The sequence below is a fragment of the Rhinolophus hipposideros genome, assembly GCF_964194185.1.
Source record: "Rhinolophus hipposideros genome assembly, chromosome: 13".
Lineage (NCBI taxonomy): Eukaryota > Metazoa > Chordata > Mammalia > Chiroptera > Rhinolophidae > Rhinolophus > Rhinolophus hipposideros.
Window position 1 is genome coordinate 31,385,265 of NC_138059.1, and position 22,215 is coordinate 31,407,479.

The following is a 22,215-nucleotide window of genomic DNA, read 5'->3' on the forward strand; positions in this document are numbered from 1 at the left end:
GGTATGAAACTAGAAATCAACTACAAGAAAAAAACTGCAAAACACATGGAGGCTAAAAACATGCTATTAAACAATGAATGGGTTAACAGTGAGATCAAGGAAGAAATCAAAAGATACCTTGAGACAAATGAAAATGAAAACACAATGACCCAAAATCTATGGGACACAGCAAAAGCAGTCCTAAAAGGGAAACTGATAGCAATACAGAGCTGCCTCAAGAAACAAGAAAAATCTCAAATAATTTAATTTTACACCTAAAGAAAGTAGGAAAAGAGCAGTAAGCAAAGTCCAAAGATAGTAGAAGTAAGGCGATAATAAAGATCAGAGTGGAAATAAATGAAATTGAATTTAAAAAATACACAAAATAAATGAAACCAAGAGCTGGTTCTTTGAAAAGGTAAACGAAGTTGATAAACCTTTAACCAGACTTATCAATAAATAGAGAGGATCCATATAAATAAAATCAGAAATGAAAGAGGAGAAATGACAACTGACACCACACAAATATAAAGGATTATAAGAAAATATTAAAATTATTTGCCAACAAATTGGACAGTCTGGAAGAAATGGATAAATTCTTAGAAACATATAATCTTCCAAGACTGAGTCAAGAAGAAATAGAAACTTTGAACCAACCGAGTCCTCCTAATGAAATTGAATCAGTAATCAAAAAATTACCCCTCCCCCCCCCAAAAAAAGTCCTGGACCAGATGGCTTCACAGGTGAATTTTACCAAACATTCAAAGAAGAATTAACACCTATCTTTCTCAAACTATTCCAGAAAAGTCAAGAGGAGGGAAGGCTCTGAAGCTCATTTATGAGGCCACCATTACCCTGATTCCAAAACTAAAGACATTACAAATACTAATGTGTGTGTGTGCATGCACACGTGCGCCAATACCCTCGATGAACATAGATGAACATATCCTCAACAAAATATTAGCAAATCAAATTCAGCAGTACATTAAAAGGATCACACACCATGATCAAGTGGGATTTATTTCTGGAATGCAAAGTTGGTTCAGCATCTGCAAATCAATTAACATAATACACCACATAAACATAATGAAGGATAAAAATCGTATTGTATCAATAGGTGCCGAAAAAACATTTGACAAAATCCAGCATTCATTTATGATAAAAACTCTCAGCACAGTGGGAATAAAGGGCATACCTCAACATAATAAAGGCCTTATATGGCAAACCACAGCTAACGTATTCAGTGGTGAAAAGCTAAAAGATCAGGAACAAGGCAAGGATGTTCACTTTCACCACTTTTATTCAACTTGATATTGGAAGTCCTTGCCACAGACAAGGAAAAGAAAACAAAAGGCATCCAAATTGGAAAGGAAGTAGTAAAACTCATTATTTGCAGAAGACATGATACCATGTGTAGAGAATCCTAAAGATTCCACACAAAAAAACCCAAAATCAGAAACACAAAAACCCAAACTATTAGAACTGATAAATGAATTCAGTAATGCAGCAGGATACAAAATTAATATTCAGAAATCGGTTTCGTTTTTATATACCAAATATCAGGAAGAAAAATTAAGAAAACAATCTTATTTATAATTGCACCAAAAAACACCTAGGAATAAATTTAACCAAGGAGGCAAAAGAAAAAAAAAACTGATTTGGAAAATTATAAGACATTGAAGAGAGAAATTAATGAAGATACAAATAAATGAAAGCATATACTGTGCTTATGGATGGAAAAATTTAACATCGTTAAAATGTCTATAGTACCCAGAGCAATGTGTAGATTCAGTGCATCCCTATCAAAATACCAATGGCATTTTTCACAGAACTAGGACAAATAATCCTAAAATTTATATGGAACCACAAAAGACCCCGAATAATCCCAGTAATCTTGAGAAAGAAAAACAAAGTTGGAGGTATCACATTACTTGATATCAAAGTATACTACAAGGCTATAGTAATCAAAACAGCATGGTACTGGCATAAAAACAGACACACAGATCAATGGAACAGATGATAGAGCTCAGACATATGCTCATACCTATATGGTCATTTAATCTATGACAAAGGAGGCCAGAATATACAATGGAGTAAAGACAGTCTATTCAATAAATGGTGTTGGAAAAACTGGACAAATATATGCAAAAAATGAAACTAGACCACCTTCTTATATTACATAGAAGAATACACTCAAAGTGGATTAAATACTTAAATGTAAGACCTGAAACCATAAAACTAGAAGAAAACATAGGCAGTCAACTCTCTTGACACTGATCTTAGTAATGTTTTTTTTCTAATATCTCTCCTTGGGCAAGGGGAACAAAGTAAATAAATAAATGGGACTACATCAAACTAAAAAGGTTTTGCACAGCAAAGGAAACGATCAACAAAATGAAAAGACAGCCTACTGAATGGGAAAAGATATTTGCCAATGATACATCCGATAAAGCATTAATATGCAAAATTTATAAAAACTCATAAAACTCGACACCAAAAAAACTAACAATCCAATAAAAACATGGGCAGACGGCCTGAATAGACATATCTCCAAAGAAGACATACACATGGCCAATAGACATACGAAAATATGCTCAACATCACTAATCATCAGAGAAATGCAAATTAAAACCACAATGAGATACAACCTCATACCTGTCAAAATGGCTATCATCAGTAAATTAACAAACAAGTTTTGGTGAGTGTGGGGGGAAAGGGAACCTTTGTGCACTATTGGTAGTATTGCAAATTGGTGTAGCCACTATGGAAAACAGTGTGGAAGGTCCTCAAAAGTTAAAACTAGAACTACCTTATGACCCAGTAATTCCACTACTGGGTATTTATCTGAAGATATCCAAAACACTAATTCAAAAAGATACATGCACCTATTTGTTCGTTGCAGTGTTATTTACAACAGCCAAGATAGGAGGCAACTTAAGTGCCCATCAGTAGACAACTGGATAAAGAAGTGGTACACATATACAGTGGAATTTACTCATAAAAAAGAATGAAATCTTATCATATGCAACAACATGGATGAACATAGAGGGTATTATGGCAATGAAATAAGTCAACAGAGAAAGACATACCATATGATCTCATTTATATGTGGAATCTAAAGAACAAAATAAATGAACAAACAAAACATGATGGTTGCCAGGTAGGAGGGAATTGGGTGTCCTGGGTGAAAAAGATGAAGGGATTAAGAAGTACAAATGACTATTTATGAAATAGTCACAGGGATATAAAGTAAAGCATAGGAAATGTAGTCAATATTGTAATAACTATAGTGCCAGGTGGGTACTAGACTAATCCGTGGAATCACTTTGTAAATTATATAAATGTCTAACCACTATGCTATACACTTGAAACTAGTATAAAATAATACTGAATGTCAATTGCAATTGGAAAAGTTAAAAAATAAAATTATTTTACTTACACAAAAAAGGTTATACGTGGATTGTCGACTGTGTGGTAGGTCAGCGCTCCTAACCTCCACACTGTTCAAGGGCCAACTGTACTATTGAATTTGTCCTACCAAATTGTTCAGTAACTTTCTATTAAAGACTTTTAGATTTCATACAAGGAAAATAATTGAAGAGTTGTGTTTTGTGTAGGTATACCATAAAGGACTCGGTTGTGGTATCTTTAAAAGATTTACCTATTTGAAATCATTTTTGGTATTATTAGAACTTAAGTTTATAGTTATATCTTTGTAATACAATCCTTTTTTTCCAAACCAGTAAACAGACATTGGAATGATCAACTTAACTCAAACTTTATATGTCAGTGTCAAAGGAACAGCTGATTTCCAAATTAAAGAGATACTTATTCCTTTTTCCCCCTAGCTTTATTGAGGTATTACTGAGAAATAAAAATTGAATATAGTATTTATGTTGTATAGCATGATTTTTTAAACCGTGTACAATGTGACGATTTAGTTCTTATGCACTGTGAAATGTATAATTTAGTTCTTATACATTGTGAAATGGTTATCACAATCAAGTTTATTAACACATCTATCATCTCACATAGTTACCTTTGTGTGTATGTAGTGAGAACACCTAAAATCTACTCAGCACATTTCAAGTATACAATACAGTATCATTAACTCTTAATCACCATGCTATGCATTAGATCCTCAGAGCTTATTCATCTTATAATTGAAAGTTTGTACACTTTAACCAACATCTTCCCATTTCTCTCACTCTTCAGTCCCTAGCAGCCAATATTCTACTTTTTAGTTTTATGAGTTAGACTTTTTTAGATTCCACAGTAAGTGAGATCATACAGTATTTGTCTTTCTGTGTCTGGCTTATTTCATTTAGCATAACATCCTTCAGGTTCATCTGTGTTGCTGCAAATGACAGGATTCCCTTTTTATGCCTGAATAATATATTCCATTTATGTGTGTGTGTGTGATTTTCTTTATTATTCATCTCTGATGGACACTTAGGTTGTTTGCATATCTTGACTATAGTGAGTAACACTACAGCGAACACGCAGAAATCTCTTCAAGATAGTGATTTCATTTCCTTTGGATATACGCTTACACCTAGGACAGAAAGCTTGTTCTTTTTTTTAGTGCTGTTCAGTTTTTCACAAGGATTATTAGCACTTCCTCTAAAGCAGTTTTTTAGAAACCTTAAGTAATTTAAGCTCTGACTTATCCATCTTTTATAGGTTATCCAATTTGTTGGTGTATAATTATTTGTAGTAGTCTGTCATGCAGGGACTCATGCAGGTCTCAGCTCCCACTCCCCACGTAGGAACGCAGGATATGATGAGGCCAAAAAGGAACACCAACGGAACCATAGATAGGGGAGTCATACCACTATATTCTCGCTGGCGTCTGGGTTGGAGACACAGGAAGCAGGAGCCACATGATCCGCAACCTGCCATCCACTTCTCTCTGCCACTTGCTAACTGCAATCCGTTCTTGCTAGCTTAGCCACCATCTTCTTCCTAGGCCCCATTCTTCTGTTAGCGTAGCCACGGCAGTTATATTAGTGGCCATTGGCTCACTGATTACAGCTGACGGCCAACTAGCCACAGTTGATGGCCATCCAATCACAGTTGATGGCCATTTACTACCTGAATGAGCAACTTTCCACATGAGGACGAGAGCCTGGAAACTGCACTCCTGGCTTTGTCCCCATCATTTTGACATGTATATTTCATATGTATGCGTGTGTGTGTGCACACAGGAAGCATACAGAGTAAGGCAGACAGAGAAAGAGCCAGTCCTTGATTAAACCCCATCTGAAGCTCATATTAACTCTAAACTTTTCAAATACAGGTATCAATAAAGAACTTTTTTTATTAAGACAATTTAAATTAGGTTTTCTGTTACTTAGAAGAAAATATTTAAATGACACAGAACCTACAGTGATCATTACTATTATCTACTGCTATATGTACCTGCCATTTCTTACTAAGAAGTAAAAAAATACTGCTTATGTTACTGTTTCTGCAAAAGACAAAAGTCAAAGAAAGGGTGGGGCACAATGACCTCTATTCAACTGCTTAAAGGAGCAGTTGAATTACTGCTTAGATGGGGCGCAATGAGCTCTATTCAACTGCTTCAAGGAGCAGTTGAATTACTGCTTATGTTACCCTTTCTTTTACCCACCCTTTCTTTGACTTTTGTCTTTTGCAGAAACAGTAACATAAGCAATATTTTTTTCTCCTTCTTAGAAAGAAATTGCAGGTACATATAGCAGTAGATAATAGTAATGATCACTTTAGGTTCTGTGTCATTTAAATATTTTCTTCTACGTAACAGAAAACCCAATTTAAATTGTCTTAATAAAAATAGTTCTTTATTGATACCTATATTTGAAAAGTTTAGAATTAACATGAGCTTCAGATGGGGTTTAATCAAGGATTGGCTCTTTCTCTGTCTGCCTTACTCTTTATGCTTCCTGTGTGTGCACACACGCACGCATATATATGAAATATACATGTCAAAATGATGAGAGCAACTTTAGATGTCATGTTTATGCCATATTTTCAGAAAAAAAGAAGAGAATGTATTGCTGTATCATTTTAAGCAAAGAGTCTTATTGGACTGGTTACATGTCCATGTCTAAATAAACCACTACAGCTAGGGAAATGTAATATGTTACATGGCTTAAAATAACCAGGGCTGACCCCTTCAAAGCATATGGGCAGCAAAGAGTTAATAGTGTTGAGCACTAATGGGACAGAACAATGTAGGAATGGCTTTCTAGGTAGGTAACTAGTCATGTCCACTACAGTGGCACTGGGCATCTGAGGGAATGAAAAACACATAGTTGGTTTAAGATTAAAATGGTACATTTAGTTCATGTTTTAGTATGTGGCAATAATTGACAAAACGTAAAAAGTGGAAACCCAAAGTATGTAGTCAAAACAATAAATTAGCTAAACGTCTCTATATAGCAGAAGCACAAAGTGATGAGTGGAGCTGTAGTTGTTCTGGAAGTGGGTAGTGGCAGCCAATAATGTGGCCTCATTAAAAGAGATCTGCACAAGACAAGACTGGAGTAAGTTTATGGCTTATAGTCAGGGCTCTGGGTACATATTCCCTAAGTATACAAGGAAGCCAAATAAAACTGCTCTTGACTGCTGCCAGAATCTAATGGCTTAAAGAAGTTGGACCTAGCAAGGTGCGAAGATGCAGTCTTACAGTCAGAAACTGAACCAAACTTGGCTCTGTGACTGGATCTGTAATAGCCCCATTGTCACTTGTAGACAAGAGCTCAAACTTACCTTATCTAAGACCTGGTTCTGAACTGCATTCCCAGATGGCAAGGCAGAGGAACTGTATGAGGGAATAAGCATAGGAGGAGGAAGAACAAAAACAAATAATTCTTTCTCCCAAAATAAGCTTACAGCAAAAATTCTAAAATGAATAAAAAAGATCTAGTGCCAAAAAACACACACCCATCCAGAAATATTAGCATTAGGACACACATTCAGTCCTGATGTAAATAAATTAAGAAACCATCCAGCAAAGACTTTTAAGTGTCTGTGCTCAAAGAGAAAAAGGACTCACATTTATTAAAAATGAAGAGTAAATTATGAAACCAAAAGTAACAAAAACAGGCGGATATTAACAACCAACTAGAGCTCTTAGAAATGAAAAGTACAAAGGTTGAGATTTAAAAAAAAAGTGTGATGAATTTGTAGACTCAATCCAATCAGAGAGGATAACTGAATTAGAAGATAGTGCTGAGAACTGCACCTACAATGTAGCACAGAAAAGCATTGTTTAAAAGAAAAGGACAAGTTGATAATTGAGTTTCCAGCATATATATAATACAGTTGAACAGCAGTATTTGAAGAGATAATAAGTTAGAATTGTCCAGAATTCAAAAAGGACATGAGTGCTTAGATTCCATGTACACTCTGAATTCCACACAGGATAAATAAATCCTCCTAAATAGATCACAGTGAAACTGTGAAACAGATATAAGTGAAAACTTGGAGACCAAACAAAGTAAAAAAGACATTCCTTACACAAGGACAATTAGACTGAAGCAAACATCTAGCAATAAAAGATACCCGGGAAACTGTAGAATAGTTTGCTTCAAAGTAACTATTATTTAAGAGTAAAGTCAAAATAAAGGTATTTTCAAATTTACAAAGGCTTAAAAGAGTTTAATACTCACAGATTCTCACTGAAAGAACTAAAGATTGTACTTCAGCCAGAGGAGCAAATCCAGAGGGGAGGCATGGGATTCTTTTTTAAAAAAGAGTGATCTGATTGATAAAATGTTGGTAAATTTAAACTTTTTTTTCCTAAGTTCTAGAAGGGAGGTTGATTTTTTTTTAAAGGTAAAGCTAAAATTCTATAGACAACTCTTATGAAGTGGAGTGTCCTGTGGTGGTTATAACATGTACTGGGCATTGTGTTCACAATAGAATTTTTACATAATTTTAGACTTTAAGAAAAATTATTAGCATGTATGTCAAAAAGTAAAAATAAGCAGTTGAAGAAAAAAAATATAATAGTATTTAAGCCAATACAGAGGAATGAGGAGAATATAGAAAAAAACATAATTGAGAGATGATAGGAAAGAAGAAAAAAAAAACAAAGATAAACAGAAAACATAAAATAGGATAATGGAAATAATCCCAAATAGGTCAGAAATCACATAAAATGTAAGTTGATTAAATTCACCTATGGAAAAAAAATCTTCAAAACAATTAAAAAGCACTTTGTTTCCTATTGTTTACAAGATACATACCTAAAACAAAACTGTACAGAATGGTTGAAATAGAAAAATATCCCCCCACAATGATAACCATAAAAAGCTAGTATAATAATATCATTAATGTCAAATGTTGAGGCAAGGAACATTAATAGGAATAAAGAAGATTGCAGTTTCTGCGAAAACAAAGTAATTAAAAGGATACAGATCTCAAAGAAGAGATGAAACAATTTGAAGATAAAGGAGTTGGAAGATAATGGAATTACATTAACATTGTGTTACCTCCAGTTGACATAGAGATATTTTACAGCATCTGGAAAATTTGTACAAAAATGTGCTCACAACTCATTTGCAGTGCTACTTAATGTATTTTGTGCTTTCAAAAAAAATTCATTTCAATTTTTTTGTTATTTTAATTTTTATTTTTATGTGGTTTGTTTTTAGGTAATATTTCACTGTATTTTTCTGCCAATTTATATTAGTATGACAACGTATGCTTAACACATTTTTATAAGTTTATGTTTCTATTTGATGTTCTGAAATGCTGCTAATTTTTTTATTTGTGATGTATTGAACACTTAATTTTACTTGTTAAAACATGAATTAGGAATTTTAAAAAATAAAATAAGCAGTATTAATGCTAATGTTTCCATATTATATAAAATAAATATTGAAATACGCATACTATCATTTTGCTTTAATGTTGTATTTCTTCTAGCTAGCATGGATCTGCTTATGGAAGGAGTCAATAAATGTTTTATTATTTGTAAATAACTTCTTCTTGGGCATTAAGAGACATTTAAGAAGTAGAGGTAGACATGATTTCTCTTTAAATGTGATATCAATTTTATTGGTATGTAGTTATATTTTATTAGTCTAGTTATATTTTTTGGCCAACTTCAATGAGTGTCTTAATGCCTGTTGTTACCATTTACTCATTAATGCCAACTTCCATACTCCATTGAAAGACTTATTTGAATGCATAGTTTTCATTTGGACCACGCATTCATTTAACTAAAAAAGTGAAAAGTATAGATTGATTACTTAGTATGTGATAGGCACTGCTAGATACTGTGGATCATGTTGAACAAAACAAGCTCCTGCCCTCAAAGAGCCTACATTCAAATGGAAGAGACATATGAGGTCTGACAATTAAGTTCATGAACTTGTTGCAATGATGTTGCTAACCTTTTTTTTATATCAGAGGGATTATTCATTATGAATTGGTACCAACTGTACAAAGAGTTAACCAATTTTTTTGATATCAGAGGGATTATTCAGTATGAATTTGTACCAACTGCACAAACAGTTAAGCAAGTTTACTATTTGGAAGTGCTGAAAAGGCTGCGTGAAAAAGTTAGACAACCTGAACTTTTCACCAACAATTCATGGCTCTTGGCATCACGACAATGTACCGGCTCCCATGGCACTGTCTGTGAGGGAGTTTTTAGACAGTAAACAAATAACTGTATTGGAACACAATCCCTACTCACCTGATCTGGCCCCTAATGACTTCTTTACCCGAAGATAAAGGAAATATTGAAAGGAAGACATTTTGATGACATTCAGGACATCAGGGGTAATACGACAACAGCTCTGATGGCCATTCCAGAAAAAGAGTTCCAAAATGGCTTTGAAGGGTGGACTAGGCACTGGTGTCGGTGCATAACTCTCCAAGTTATCAACTGTAGTGATATTCAGCAATGAGGTATGTAGCCACTTTTTCTAGGATGAGTTTGTGAACTTAATTGTCCGACCTCGTAAATGATTAACTAAATCAGAAAATTCTACATTGATAAGAACCAGGAAGGAAGTAAACAGGGTGATGTGAGAAATAATTTTGGGACATAAGTTCATTTGAGCTGAGACCTGAGTTCTGGCAATGAGCCAGTTGAGTATAGATCTGTCCAGGGGAAATACATTCCAGTAGAAGGAAAAGGAAGTGCAAAGACCCTGAGGCCAGAAAGAGCTTCAACGAACATAAAGGAGTCAAGTGGTGCTAGAGTACAGAGAACAAGAACGCGGTATGGTTAAAGATGAAATTAGATAGGCAGGAGCAAAATCATTCAGTGTTTTGTAAACCATGGTAAGGATTTTGAATGTTATTTTAAATGTATTGGGTTGCCATTCCATTGACTTATTTAAAACAGAAGAATGACATGAAATGATTTACAGTTTTGAAAGATGTTTTTCCTGTGGGGAGAAGTGAATTGTACAAAGGCAAAAGTGGAAATGGAGAATGGTTAGCAGTTTATTATAGTAGGCTCAGTAAAAGGTTATGCTTGGACCAGTGGAGCCACTAAAAAAATTTTTAGCTTGGAAGTGATGTTCAAAAAGCATGAGATGGAGGTGACAGAAGAAAGAATGAGACTGAGAGACCAATTAGGAAGGCAATGGAAAACTTCATGTATAAGACTATTTGTTAGAACCCAAATTAAGAGTGGAGGCAGTGTGAATGGAAAGCAAAAAGAATTTGAAAGAATGGGTTGCTTTCATCATCACCCCTGACCTCCTGTAGGGCAGAAATAATTTTACCTGCTGATACCAAGATGTGGAAATCCTTTTTTAAATTTTTTTATTTTTTTATACACACCTTTCCACACTCCTCGGAAATCCTTTTACCCTTAATTCAGGCTGAACTTTTTGAAGGGGAACTTTTGCTGGGAAACTAAGCAAAAACATTTAGCATCTTTTATTTGTTCATTGCATTATAGTTTTCAAAGTTCTTCTGTAAAAACACTGAAGTAAATAGGGTAGATAGTATACCAATTTTTCAAATGAGGAATGTGAGGCTCTTAGAGATTGGCCACTCAAGACTGTACCTTAGAAAATGGCAGTCAGAACCTAAGATATAAATCTTTGATTGGGATCTGGTTCTCAGTACCTATCGTAAGAATAATTCCTGGTAAATTCACAGAGCACAAATCTGTTAATTCAAGTCTTTAAGTCTGCATTCACTGTTTATAGCAAATAATCACCCAACTGGTTATTTTCCCTAGCTTCAACCTTGTCTAGATTGAGAGGAAAATGGTACTTTTGGGTTAACAGAACCCTGACACTGAGATTTGATCCAGTTCTCAATTCCTTCTAGAAGTTGTTTTTAATCTTTTCCATAATCATTAGTCCTCTCATGCTTTCATCTCTTACGTTATACTTACGCTCGTTGTCCTTGCTCCTATACTTCTTGGTCCTCTTGATGGGGAAGGCCTTTTCTGCCTTGGTAGAAGTGGGAATGCATCTTTCTTGAGGATTAGAAGGAACCAGAAGCTGGCTGAAGAGAGGGAAAGTTGTGCGGACAGATTTCTTCCTGCTTGAGGTAGTCAAAAGAGGGCTGAGAGATGTGAATAGGAGACATTTCATAAGGTGTGAGGGAATGGCAAAGGTCGAAGATTGGAGGTGGTCAGAAGCAGGAGTTATGTGTTAAGATCTGGGTGGTGGAATCAAGTTCCAGTAAGGGTGACTGAAGTGTGGAAATAAAAGTATTTGACATTGAGAAGTTTGCAGAACTCTTGGGTTAATCTTTTTTAAGTGATAAATTGACACACATGAAACCATCAAATAAAATATAATGAAAAACTAAAATTTGAGCCAGAGAAGATAAAACGGAAGTGGTAGAAAAGGCAATATATTTGGTAAAAATATTTTAGATTTATTTGCATTCGTATCACTGGGAGAGACATGCTATAGTACCAGTGGTAAATTTAATACTTACTTTGCACTTAAAAGTTGAATTTGTTTTTGTGACTGTTCTTATTCTTCTCTACCATTTAAGATGGTACACATTTAATAATCCTAGATCATTTTCCCAAGTCCTTAGCTGTGAATTCTGATAATGTACTTTGTTTCATTTATCCAAATACAAGAAATTTATTCTCTCATCTGTTGTTTGAAGACAGTGAAGTCATCTTTTGATAGCATTTTAAAGAACAGTTTTCCTATCATAATTTTCTTTGCTTGACGGTGTGGTTCTCTTGAGTACAAGGACAAAAGTTCAAAGTAGCAATTGTTCAAAGTTAAAAAAAAAAAACACGAAACTCTTCCTAACAGTTTTATAGTATATCATGCCCCTATCCACAGGTCATGTAAAAAATTATTTTTGAAATGCACACATGTGCTATGTTACTCCCAATCTTCTTAGTATTTGTCATAGACCAAATGACAAAATACAGTCATGTACCTCATGACGATAGTTCTGTCAGCGACGGACTACATATATGAAAGTGGTCACATGACAGTATAGTGGAGCTGAAAATTTTTTATCACCTGGTGGTATCGTCGCCAGCCATCATGACGTAGTGTAACGCATTACTCATGGGTTTGGAGTGATGCCAGTGTAAACCTCCTGCACTGCCGGTCGTATAGAAGTACAGACATACAATTATGTACAGTACATAATACTTGATAATCATAATAAATGACTTACTGGTACTTATAATACTGTCCTTTTTTTTGTTATTTCACAGTGTACGCTTTCTACTTATTAAAAAAGTTTGCTGTAAAACGGTTAACGCTGGCAGCAACCGCTTGCATCTCATGTTTACTTAAGTGGGTCTTGATTGCATCATTTCCTTTGAATCTGCTTGATTTTCTCTCATGTTGTACATGCTGTACAGGTGTTTGTAGTCTAGGTGTGTGCTAGGCTATACCATCTAGGCTTGTATGAGTGTACTCTATGATATCTGTACAAAGACAAAATCACCCAATGATGCATTTTTTAGAACATATCCTTGTCACTAGGCAGCACATGGCTGTAGTAAATAGTTTTGAGAGGTTGAAAATAAGGACCAGAAAGAAAATGAGGTTTGTATTTGCTAAATCTAGCAAGTGATTTTATGTTAAGAAAAAAACTGTTGAGAAGACATTTCCTGGAAAACAGCAAATCTAGAAGAACCATGTAGTTATTAAAATTTGAGATCCTTAGTCACTAACCACTCTTTCTTATGTTGGTCACAAGGACCTGGTAGGTCTCTGGGCAGTCAGTAAAAATAGTTCCATGGGAAACCAGTATAGGAATTTGCCAGCCTTTATTCCCATTTCTGAAAGATTCCCTAGAACTCTGAGTACATAGATGCAAACTGAGCCAACTCACAGATCTTCTGTTGTAATAGGAGAGGCTGTGTGTGGGCCAGGTCTCAGTCAGAAAGAAGATTCTTGTAATTCATTGCCCCTCCACTCAGAATTATTGTTCTACTGAAGAAGCTATCAGGACTGTTGATTCAGCTCTGCTTTAGAATACTGGCATTTCCTACTTCTTGCCCTACCTCTTAGGCTCCTAAGTGGCAGCATGAGGAAAGTTCCAGCCAAAAAATACAACTTTTGCCTATAATCCTCTACTTACACGTATTTTTATCCTCATAAACTGGGCTAGAAAACCTAGGAGGGAAATCCCTAGTTCTCTTTCTTGAACCCAGAGCCATTTCTAAGCACATAACTCCCTACTTTCTTTTTCCTGGGTATTACACGATATCTTCCCAAATTAAATTATCCCAGTCCAAAGGAGGGACAATGGGAAAAGACCACAGGCACTCTTTAAAGCCTCAGACACTCCTCTCAGCTCTCTTACTCAGACTTTACTCATTTCCTACCAAAGGTTTAATCCTTAATTCTTATTTTAGTGGAGAGAAAGAGGCAACTTCTAACACCCCATATGGTGGTCCTTTTGCGGCTATACATAAACGGGCCATTTTTAAAGGCTGGCTGGCTACGTTAGTTTCTTAGTCCTGTTTTCAGTCTTTTTGTTTGTGTGTTTTTTATTTTTTGTTGCATATCCTCATTTACCTGGGCCCCCAGAGGGTAAGAGTGAATGGGGTAGGGTGTGGGTATAATAATGATGTGTAAGGAGTTCTTGAATTTTAAGAGTCTACCTAGGCCATAAATGTAGGATCATGGAGCTCTAGACTAGACGAGTGATTTGCAAAGCTCCACACACAATTAGACCACACTTCAAAGAAGTCTTTTAGATCTTCTCTGGGTTGTATAGGGAGGGCCCTTGTCCACCCTGTGTCGCTAGAATGTTTATTTCGCATGAAGGGTGCAGTACATGCTAGTACCTGATCTAGCCCGTTATATAGAATGTGGAAGGGGACAGATTACAATAGAATTGTGAAAACAACTGTTATGTTGAGGATGTACCATATTTTTCTACCATGAATCAGGAATAGGGCTAAAACCTGGGGGTGAGGGGTAGTGTGTAAAGTTGCATATAAAGTTACAACCTCTCTGGTTCTCAGTATCCTTATCTGTAAAATAAGGAGATTGGGTTAGATGAGCCTGGATGACCATTCCAGCTCTAAAAATTTCATGGAAATGTTTGTTTTTCTTAAGATCACAATCATGTGCCTTCAAACTACTTCAGGTGAAGTCTGGTATACATTTTTTGGAATATTTAGAAATAAGGAATAATTTACAAAAGTTGTAGTTCCTGTATTTTTAAATGAAACTGAATAAATGAATAAGAATGTCATTTTTGTAGTACTTTATTCTATGTAAATGAAATCTGATAAGGTGGGTTCAATGAGGTTTAGATTTCGGAATAGGCCCAGAATCATATTTATGCTATTAATTTGCTTGGTAAACTTTTTTAAGGAAAATTTAACTTCATACCTATGCTGAATTTTCACAAATTCAGAATTAGTGAGAATTTTAAGTAACTATGCAATTAAACTGAGAGAAATTTCAGTGGCTCTTTTCTTGCTTTGTATCTGTACTAGATGCTAAAGTTGCACTTGAAGCCCAGGTAGACCACAAGGTGGCAACATTAGGCCATAGAAATGAAGTGTAGCTGTAGCTAGGAAAAAAAAATGATTTAAAAAAAAAATCAAAATAACTTTTTACAGAAGTAACATGTGTGCATGAAAGACTTCAGGTTGACCTCCCAGTGCTTATTTAATGTCTTTATTATTTAATTACAAATTAGAAACTTCCAGAAGTCCCTTGCTAAGAATTTTAAACATGGTAGAATTTACACAGTAAAGATTTTAGAAAATACTGAAAGGAATTAGAATAAAATAAAATATCCAGAATGACCAATATTCCCTTGTGAACAATTAATTTTTATTTATTTTAAGACAATATCTTTCTAAAAGTTGAATTGTAACTAAATGTTAATAATACAAATAAATAATAAAGTAATATGAATATTGCAGGAAATACATATCATACATCCTTCTTTGGTGTTTTTTGATCATAAATCCTTCTTTGGTGTTTTTTGATTTCCTGATGGAGAAAGAAAAATTTAGGCAAGTGTTTTCTCACAATCCCGATGAGTAAGAAATACTTGAGAATAATGAGTTAAGGAATTTAGTCACTTCCTGTAAAGTAGAAGTAGAAAACATTTCCAAATTTTTTATTGTTGTTTTCTCACATTTTAAAAAATTTGCTTCGTATGAGATGATTGCAAAGAGTTAATTCAGAGTTTATAAGCTAGACTAATGTTTCCTGTAAATTAAGAAACATTTCCAGATATTTATTGTTTTTCCACAGTTTAAAAAGTTTATTTTCAACGAAATGGTTCTAAGGAGTTAATTCAGAGTGTGTGGACTAGAACTAATGTTTACCTTTTTATAATTGATGAAAAGGTTTGCTAAACTGATTTCTTATATAAAGGAGAATCTTATGAGAACAAACTTAGTGACTTAATATTTTCACCCATAAAATGAGGATAATGATAATTAACACTTACCTTACAGAGTTTTTATGAGGATTAAACCAGTTGTTAAAGGAAAAATACTTAAACAGTCCCTGGAGTATCATAACTTAATAAATGTTAAATATTATGTATCTCAGATATTGAGACGCAGTTGTTTGCACAGTAATAGCAGATATATAAACAAATCCTTGTTTTCCCTTTTCATTAAGCTTTTTCCCTAAGAACTTCTACTGAGTAGTACCTAATTAGCCTACTTTTAATTATATGAACTTAAACATAATGAACTGGCCTTTCTTACAGTAACATTCTGTAATTCATATACTTCGAATTAAACTCAACTTTACTGCATTAATAAATTTTTAATTATGAAGTAATCGATAGCTTGGCATTGAAGAAATCCCAAAGTTACGAATTTTAGACCCAAATTACACTGAAATGTTGATAATACACAAAATGTGAATTCTCCACAAGTTTAGACAAAAGGTGACAATGTATCTGACCATGGTGTCTGGATCTATTGCAACATTACTGGTATTGCATGTCTATCAATTATTTTTGAGCCTTGAGAGTAAAATTTAGAAGATTCTACTTATAAACTTGATTCTTCAAATGTTCTTCATAGTACTGGGATATCCTGAAAGGATAGTATTCTCAGTTCCTTTTTTAAATTTACTTACTACCAAGCTTTCAAAAAGGGAGACACCTTTTTCCTTCCCAAGAACTCAAAGTAAATAGTAAACATTTGCATATTTTGTGTTTATTTTGGATAGTTATCTCAAAGGTTAAAAATTGGAGTGCTAGCCATATAATCTACGAGAATTCGCTTCCCAGGCTTTTCTAAGACAGTCTCCCGAAAAGCAGATAAATAACGATCCTAAGTGCAGCTTAGTTTAAGATGAACTATAAGGTGAACTGTAAACCAAAACCTTGGAAGTTTTAGAGTGAGCAAAGCAAGCATTGCATCAAGATTGCTGTCACAGTAAAATAATTCACCAATAAAAAAATGAGGCTGGTTCCACAGCCATAATCATAGTCAGATCCATCTGTCACATCTTTCAAATACATTGCCTGAGAATCCATTATGGTACTCAAATTTTGACCAAAAGTATTATTTTAAAATTATCTTAGACTATCTACATTTTGATTGTCTTAAAATATCAATAAATTTGAATCTCTGTAATAGGAAAAATGCAGGGCCAACTTTTTTAATGTGCTAACAAATTCAATAAGAAAACGATGTTACATACAATAGAAAACAACCATTAAAAATTGTAATAGAAGACTGAGAACGTAGAAGGATTTTCACAATATAGTAAATAGAAGAGTTTAACATTAGTATGCATAGTATGAATTAAATACATATATATAAACATAGAGAAAAAATGCTAGCAATCATAGCATCAAAATATAATAGTTATTTCTACCTGGTAGGATTATGGGTAACTTATTTTCTTTTTTCATATTTATTTTCTTACAAAATGTACGATGAACTGTAGAACTAGTCATAAGAAAAAAATGTTACTTGAAAATCCTGTTAAAATGAACTTGAGTGTGCACTCATCAAAGAATCATTGGATTTTTCTATGTGTAGATTTCAAGAAGCAATGTGCCAGCACTGTGTAATCTGCCATGTTGCACAGACAGATGAGACTCGTTTTTTTGCTATCTCGAGACATGGTCTGGCAGGAATTTTTGCAAACAATTGTAAACAAGCAATACATCTTTGTATGAACCATTTTATCCTGATGATCTTGATTACTGTATAGAGGCTGCATGGCATTTGGGAAATATTAGAGACTAAATTGGAAGCCCACTCTGCCATTTCACAGCAGTATGGCCTTAGACTCATTAAACTCTCTGAGCCTTGGAAATTATTTAAGACCAGTCTGTTAGAGAAATAGCTGATGAAGATAAGCAGACTGAAAAAACTTATTAATGTTTTGGGAAGTTTTAAATTGTTGTTAAAATTTTTACTTGCTCACAGCTAGATTTCTTATAGATATTGTCTTTTTTTCCCTTGCCTAATATCTGTGAATCTGTGCAGTGCTTAGGTTTTAAGAACAGTAATTTTAAAGTGCTAATAGTTAGGATTTAATGATTTCATTTGAAGTTCTTGTTTTATGGTTCTTTGAGGTTATTTTATATTTTAAAATAACTATCCTTTTAAAAGAGTAAGAATTAACCAAGTGAGGTATAGAGAATCCAGATTTGGGGGTTCCATTTACTGTATATCATTCTCAGTTTTTGTACGTTTCTTTGATGTTAAAAAATGTAGGCAGTAAGTCTGATAATATATTTCTCCAGCTATGCCATATGTTCCCTGCGTTTTGCTGAAGTGTCTCGTGTTTGATCTCTGATTCAAGTGGCTATGTAGGTAGAGTATAGTCAGTCCATTTGAACCAGGTATGTAGCACTTAGTCTTGCCTTGACCCGTGACCTTTCAAAATGAAAAATAAGTCAATATATTGTATATGGTTGGTGATATTGAATACAGAAGATCAATTTAAAGTTATGGTATAATAAGTTATACTTATTATATGGTATAATAAGTAACTTTAAATTATGGTATAATAAGTATATGTTAAAATAGAACATGTTTTCTCCATTAGTTCTTAACCATCAAGAATACTCTCTTAAAGTTGTGCAGATTGAACTAACATTAACATAAAAGGAAATTGGAAAAGAAAAAGAATATTAACTAGAACTTTCCATAAAGTCAGTGACTTACAAGCTTCTATTAAAATCTTATTTGGATTGGGACAAGTGCTATTTAGTGTAAGGAGCTCTTGTAACTGAGATCTAGGTGACTCCCTTGTCCCAGAGGATGAATGATTCCATCCTTACGAAGTTTCTCAGTCAGTGCCACAGAGCACAGGGTTAGGAGTTTGAAACGCTGGGTTGCACCAGCCTTGTAAGACCTGACCACCAGGGCGCTGTTTTTAACAATCCCAGCATGTAACTCTGAAACAGTCGGAGGACACTGTCCCTTAGGAACCAGGCCATGGTGGACAACCAGAGGCTTTCTGGGGCTTGCCTATTCCCACTATTGACTGTTGTGGTCTTTCCTATGCTGGGAACCAGTTCTCTTTTTCTTTCCTGGAAGTCTCTACTCCCCACTAGAGGTCACCCCAGTGTTAGAAGCTGCTGTTTCACCCGGGAATCAGTGTTCTACTACTATGCGAGCTGTTCTCTACAGTAGAGGACTGGTCTCCCTGTGTCCAGCCTTGGGAGGGTACTAATTGTTATTTTGGGGGTCCTTATACAATTAAGCAGGTAGCTGAAGTGGGTTTCAAACCCAGGCTGTCTGACTCCAGATACATTTTGGATGGAGTAGCCACGCTCTTTTAACAGCCTCTGGCTGTAGAACTACCTCTCTATAGAGTGTCATGCACTCCTAAAAGTAGCCCCTCCAAGGAGAGACAGACCGTATCACATCTGTCTCCCTCCGGCGTTTCCCACCTCTAGAAGCCACCTTCCTTATACTTCGCTTTCACACCCATTCACATGGGAACAGACTCCCTCTGTGAATCTGGAAAGATACCAGTTCACTGTGCGTTAGAGCACATTAGTGCCTCTAACTCAACTTGTGGAATGGTTCTTACGCCTCCCTCACTTGGGTAAATACCAGGGCCTCCATCTGAGCCTTTCCAAATGCTTCCATAAATAACCTCTCACTCTCCTGGTTGCCTGAGGCACCCAGACAAGGGACCACAAAGGAGACCTTGTATTCTTCCTTGTTTTATATGGGGAAATGGGCACCTTCGGACTCAAGTCTTGTTGTCAAAATCTTTAAGCCTCCATACAACCCAGCAATTGCACTCCTGGTTATTTATCCCAGAGAAATGAAGTCTTACATTCACGTAAAAATATGTACCTGAATGTTTTAGAAGCTTTAACATAACAACCAAAAACTGGAGACAACCAGATGTCCTTTAAAAGGTGAACAGTTAAACAAACTGGTGTTACATCCATACCATGGAATACTACTCAGCAATAAAAAAGAAACAGGCTATTGATACAGACAATGACCTGAACAAATCCCCCAGAGAATTATGTTGAATGAGGATTATGAGAATTATGGTTCCATTTATGTAATATTCTTGAAATGGCAGTAATAAAAGTGGAAGACAGAGTAGTGGTTTCCCGAGGATAAGGAGGTGTGGGGGCAGAGGGAAATCGGTGTGGCATGTAAAAGGGCACTCTGAGAGATGTCCGTGGTGATGGAAGTGTTCTATGTCAATATCAATGTCAATATCCTGATCATGATATAGTGCTATAGTTTTGCAGGCTTTTACTGTTGGGGAAACTGGTATACAGGATCTCTGTATTATTTCTTACAACTGCATGTGAATCTATAATTATATCAAAATAAAAAGCTTCATTTAAAAAATCTTTAGTCTCCTTCACCCCTTGGACAATAGTTAATATAATACTGATTTTTATTCACTTCCCTTACTTCTTGAGGGAGCTATGAATAGATTTCTAGTGATTAAGATCTAATTGAGGTCTTCGACATTTTTTTGGCAGGTTTCTAGGAATTAGGTCTAATGCATTTGTATAATAGTTGTTTGAAATCACAAATCTATAATTTGATCAAGTTTATTTTCTTATGGAGCCTTATATTAAAATAAAAGGCAGAAGTATTGCCTTGTGGATTTAAGGGAACATTAGGATTACTGGGGAAGGGGGGGTGTAACTATATAATCTATAATTCTATCTCTAAACAAGATAGAATTTTCACTTATGTCCTTTTCGTAATGTGATCCCTACTATCTTCAGAATAACCCCCCTACATCATTTTAACTTTGAAAATTGAAGCCAGATTATATATTAGAGAAAGACTTTAGTCATGAAGACTCAGCTCCAGGGGTCAGGAGAAGCAAGGAAAATTGAGGCTTTAGGTGAATCGGTATTTGTTCAAGGAAATTGATTAAGTGGCTCTGTGATAGGAAGTTTGTCTAAGTTAGTATTTAAAATCACAGAAAACTAAAACAGTTGAGGAGGGTGGCTATTTTGTATATTATCAGCCATTATGATATTTGTTAACACTATTGTTGGGACTGGTTCTCACATACAGTTTATCAACCCTGGTGTTCACTTTCAACCCAGCACTGATAGCCCTTATGATACAACCTGACTTACATATTGTAAGTGGAGCTTCGTAAAGGACCATTAATTATTTCTTTATGTAAGTTTATTTAAAGGGATTTGATAGCAGTGAACATGTAAGACCAGTTGAAAGGTTAACCTGAATTTCACGTGAACGTAAGGCTTCGCTTCTCAGCTGGAGCTTTAAATTTAGGACTTTATATTCCACCACTTAGCGCAGTACTGGCACATTTCGGTCACACAGTACATTTTTGTTCAAAAAATTAGTAATTGATTTTTTTGTGGTCCATTCTGCCTGCCCCTGATCCCCTCTTCTGGGACCCCTCCAGAGAAGAGTGCAGTGGGACAGACAGAACACTCGCAAAAGTCTCTCAGTGCACAGAGGGACACCTGTGTGCGTTCCAAGGAGAGCATGAACGTGGAGCAGCACCACACTTCAGGAGGAGTGGGGTCAAGCATGTGCGAAAGACTGCAGAGTTGAGCCTGTTTTTCTTTCACACTGGAAAGAAAAGGAGGGACAGTCTCAGAAGGAGATTTAAGAATCAGCCTTCCAGATAGTTTAGAAATATTTTTTCTTAAATGTATCCTGTTTGGTTTAAATATAAGTACTGATTTTTTTCTACTTTTCCTCCCTATTGCAAGTAGCATTTTTATTTTTAAAAGTTCTTTTGTGGGCTAATCAGATCTAGCCACCATTTCTGTGAAAAGTATGCTTTCTGAATTCCAGTGACTTCAAGTGAATGTTCAGAGCCCAGAATTTTTATCTACTGATAGCACATAATTTGATTCTTCTTTTATCTTTCTGACCAGGCTTTCTTGTTTGTGGGCAACAGAACCACTCTTTATTAAGCCCTTCTGTTTTCCTTTTTGATACTTTATTACTCGTCACTTACTAACCTTATAAGTTGATGTCTTATCCATAGATTTTTCTGGAGAATATGTACAGGTCCCACTTGCTTGTCTGTGTTTACTAGAACACAGCAAGTCCTTTTTCACACCACACTTTTGTTATAACTGAATTTTCTATTTACTCTAGATCCTTGCCGGCACATTTCTGGATATCCTGTTGAACCTTCTTAAGAATTCAGAGAAACTGTCAGGTGACCACTGAAAGAAAGATCTAATCTTAAGGCTTACGTGAGTATTTTCTACTGTGGCCTTGGTTTAGGGCAGATTCAGTTCTGTGATCAAGATGAAAAATGTTATCTACCTCTGAGCTTATTAAAGTTGGGGGTAAGGTTAGCAGTTTCTCAAGGACACAAAGAAACTCACACAATACAG

At 35.1% G+C, this 22,215-nt stretch overlaps 1 protein-coding gene across 2 annotated transcripts in view; it reads left to right on the forward strand.

Annotated features, from left to right (window-relative positions):
* The window catches only part of ANKRD46 (ankyrin repeat domain 46), a 52,657-nt gene that overhangs the window by 19,895 nt on the left and 10,547 nt on the right, over positions 1-22,215 (forward strand). For both annotated transcript variants that reach the window (XM_081069992.1, XM_081069993.1), the window contains exon 2: positions 21,971-22,071. The gene's annotated coding sequence lies outside the window, so the exon portion shown is untranslated. The remainder of the gene's footprint in view (positions 1-21,970; positions 22,072-22,215) is intronic.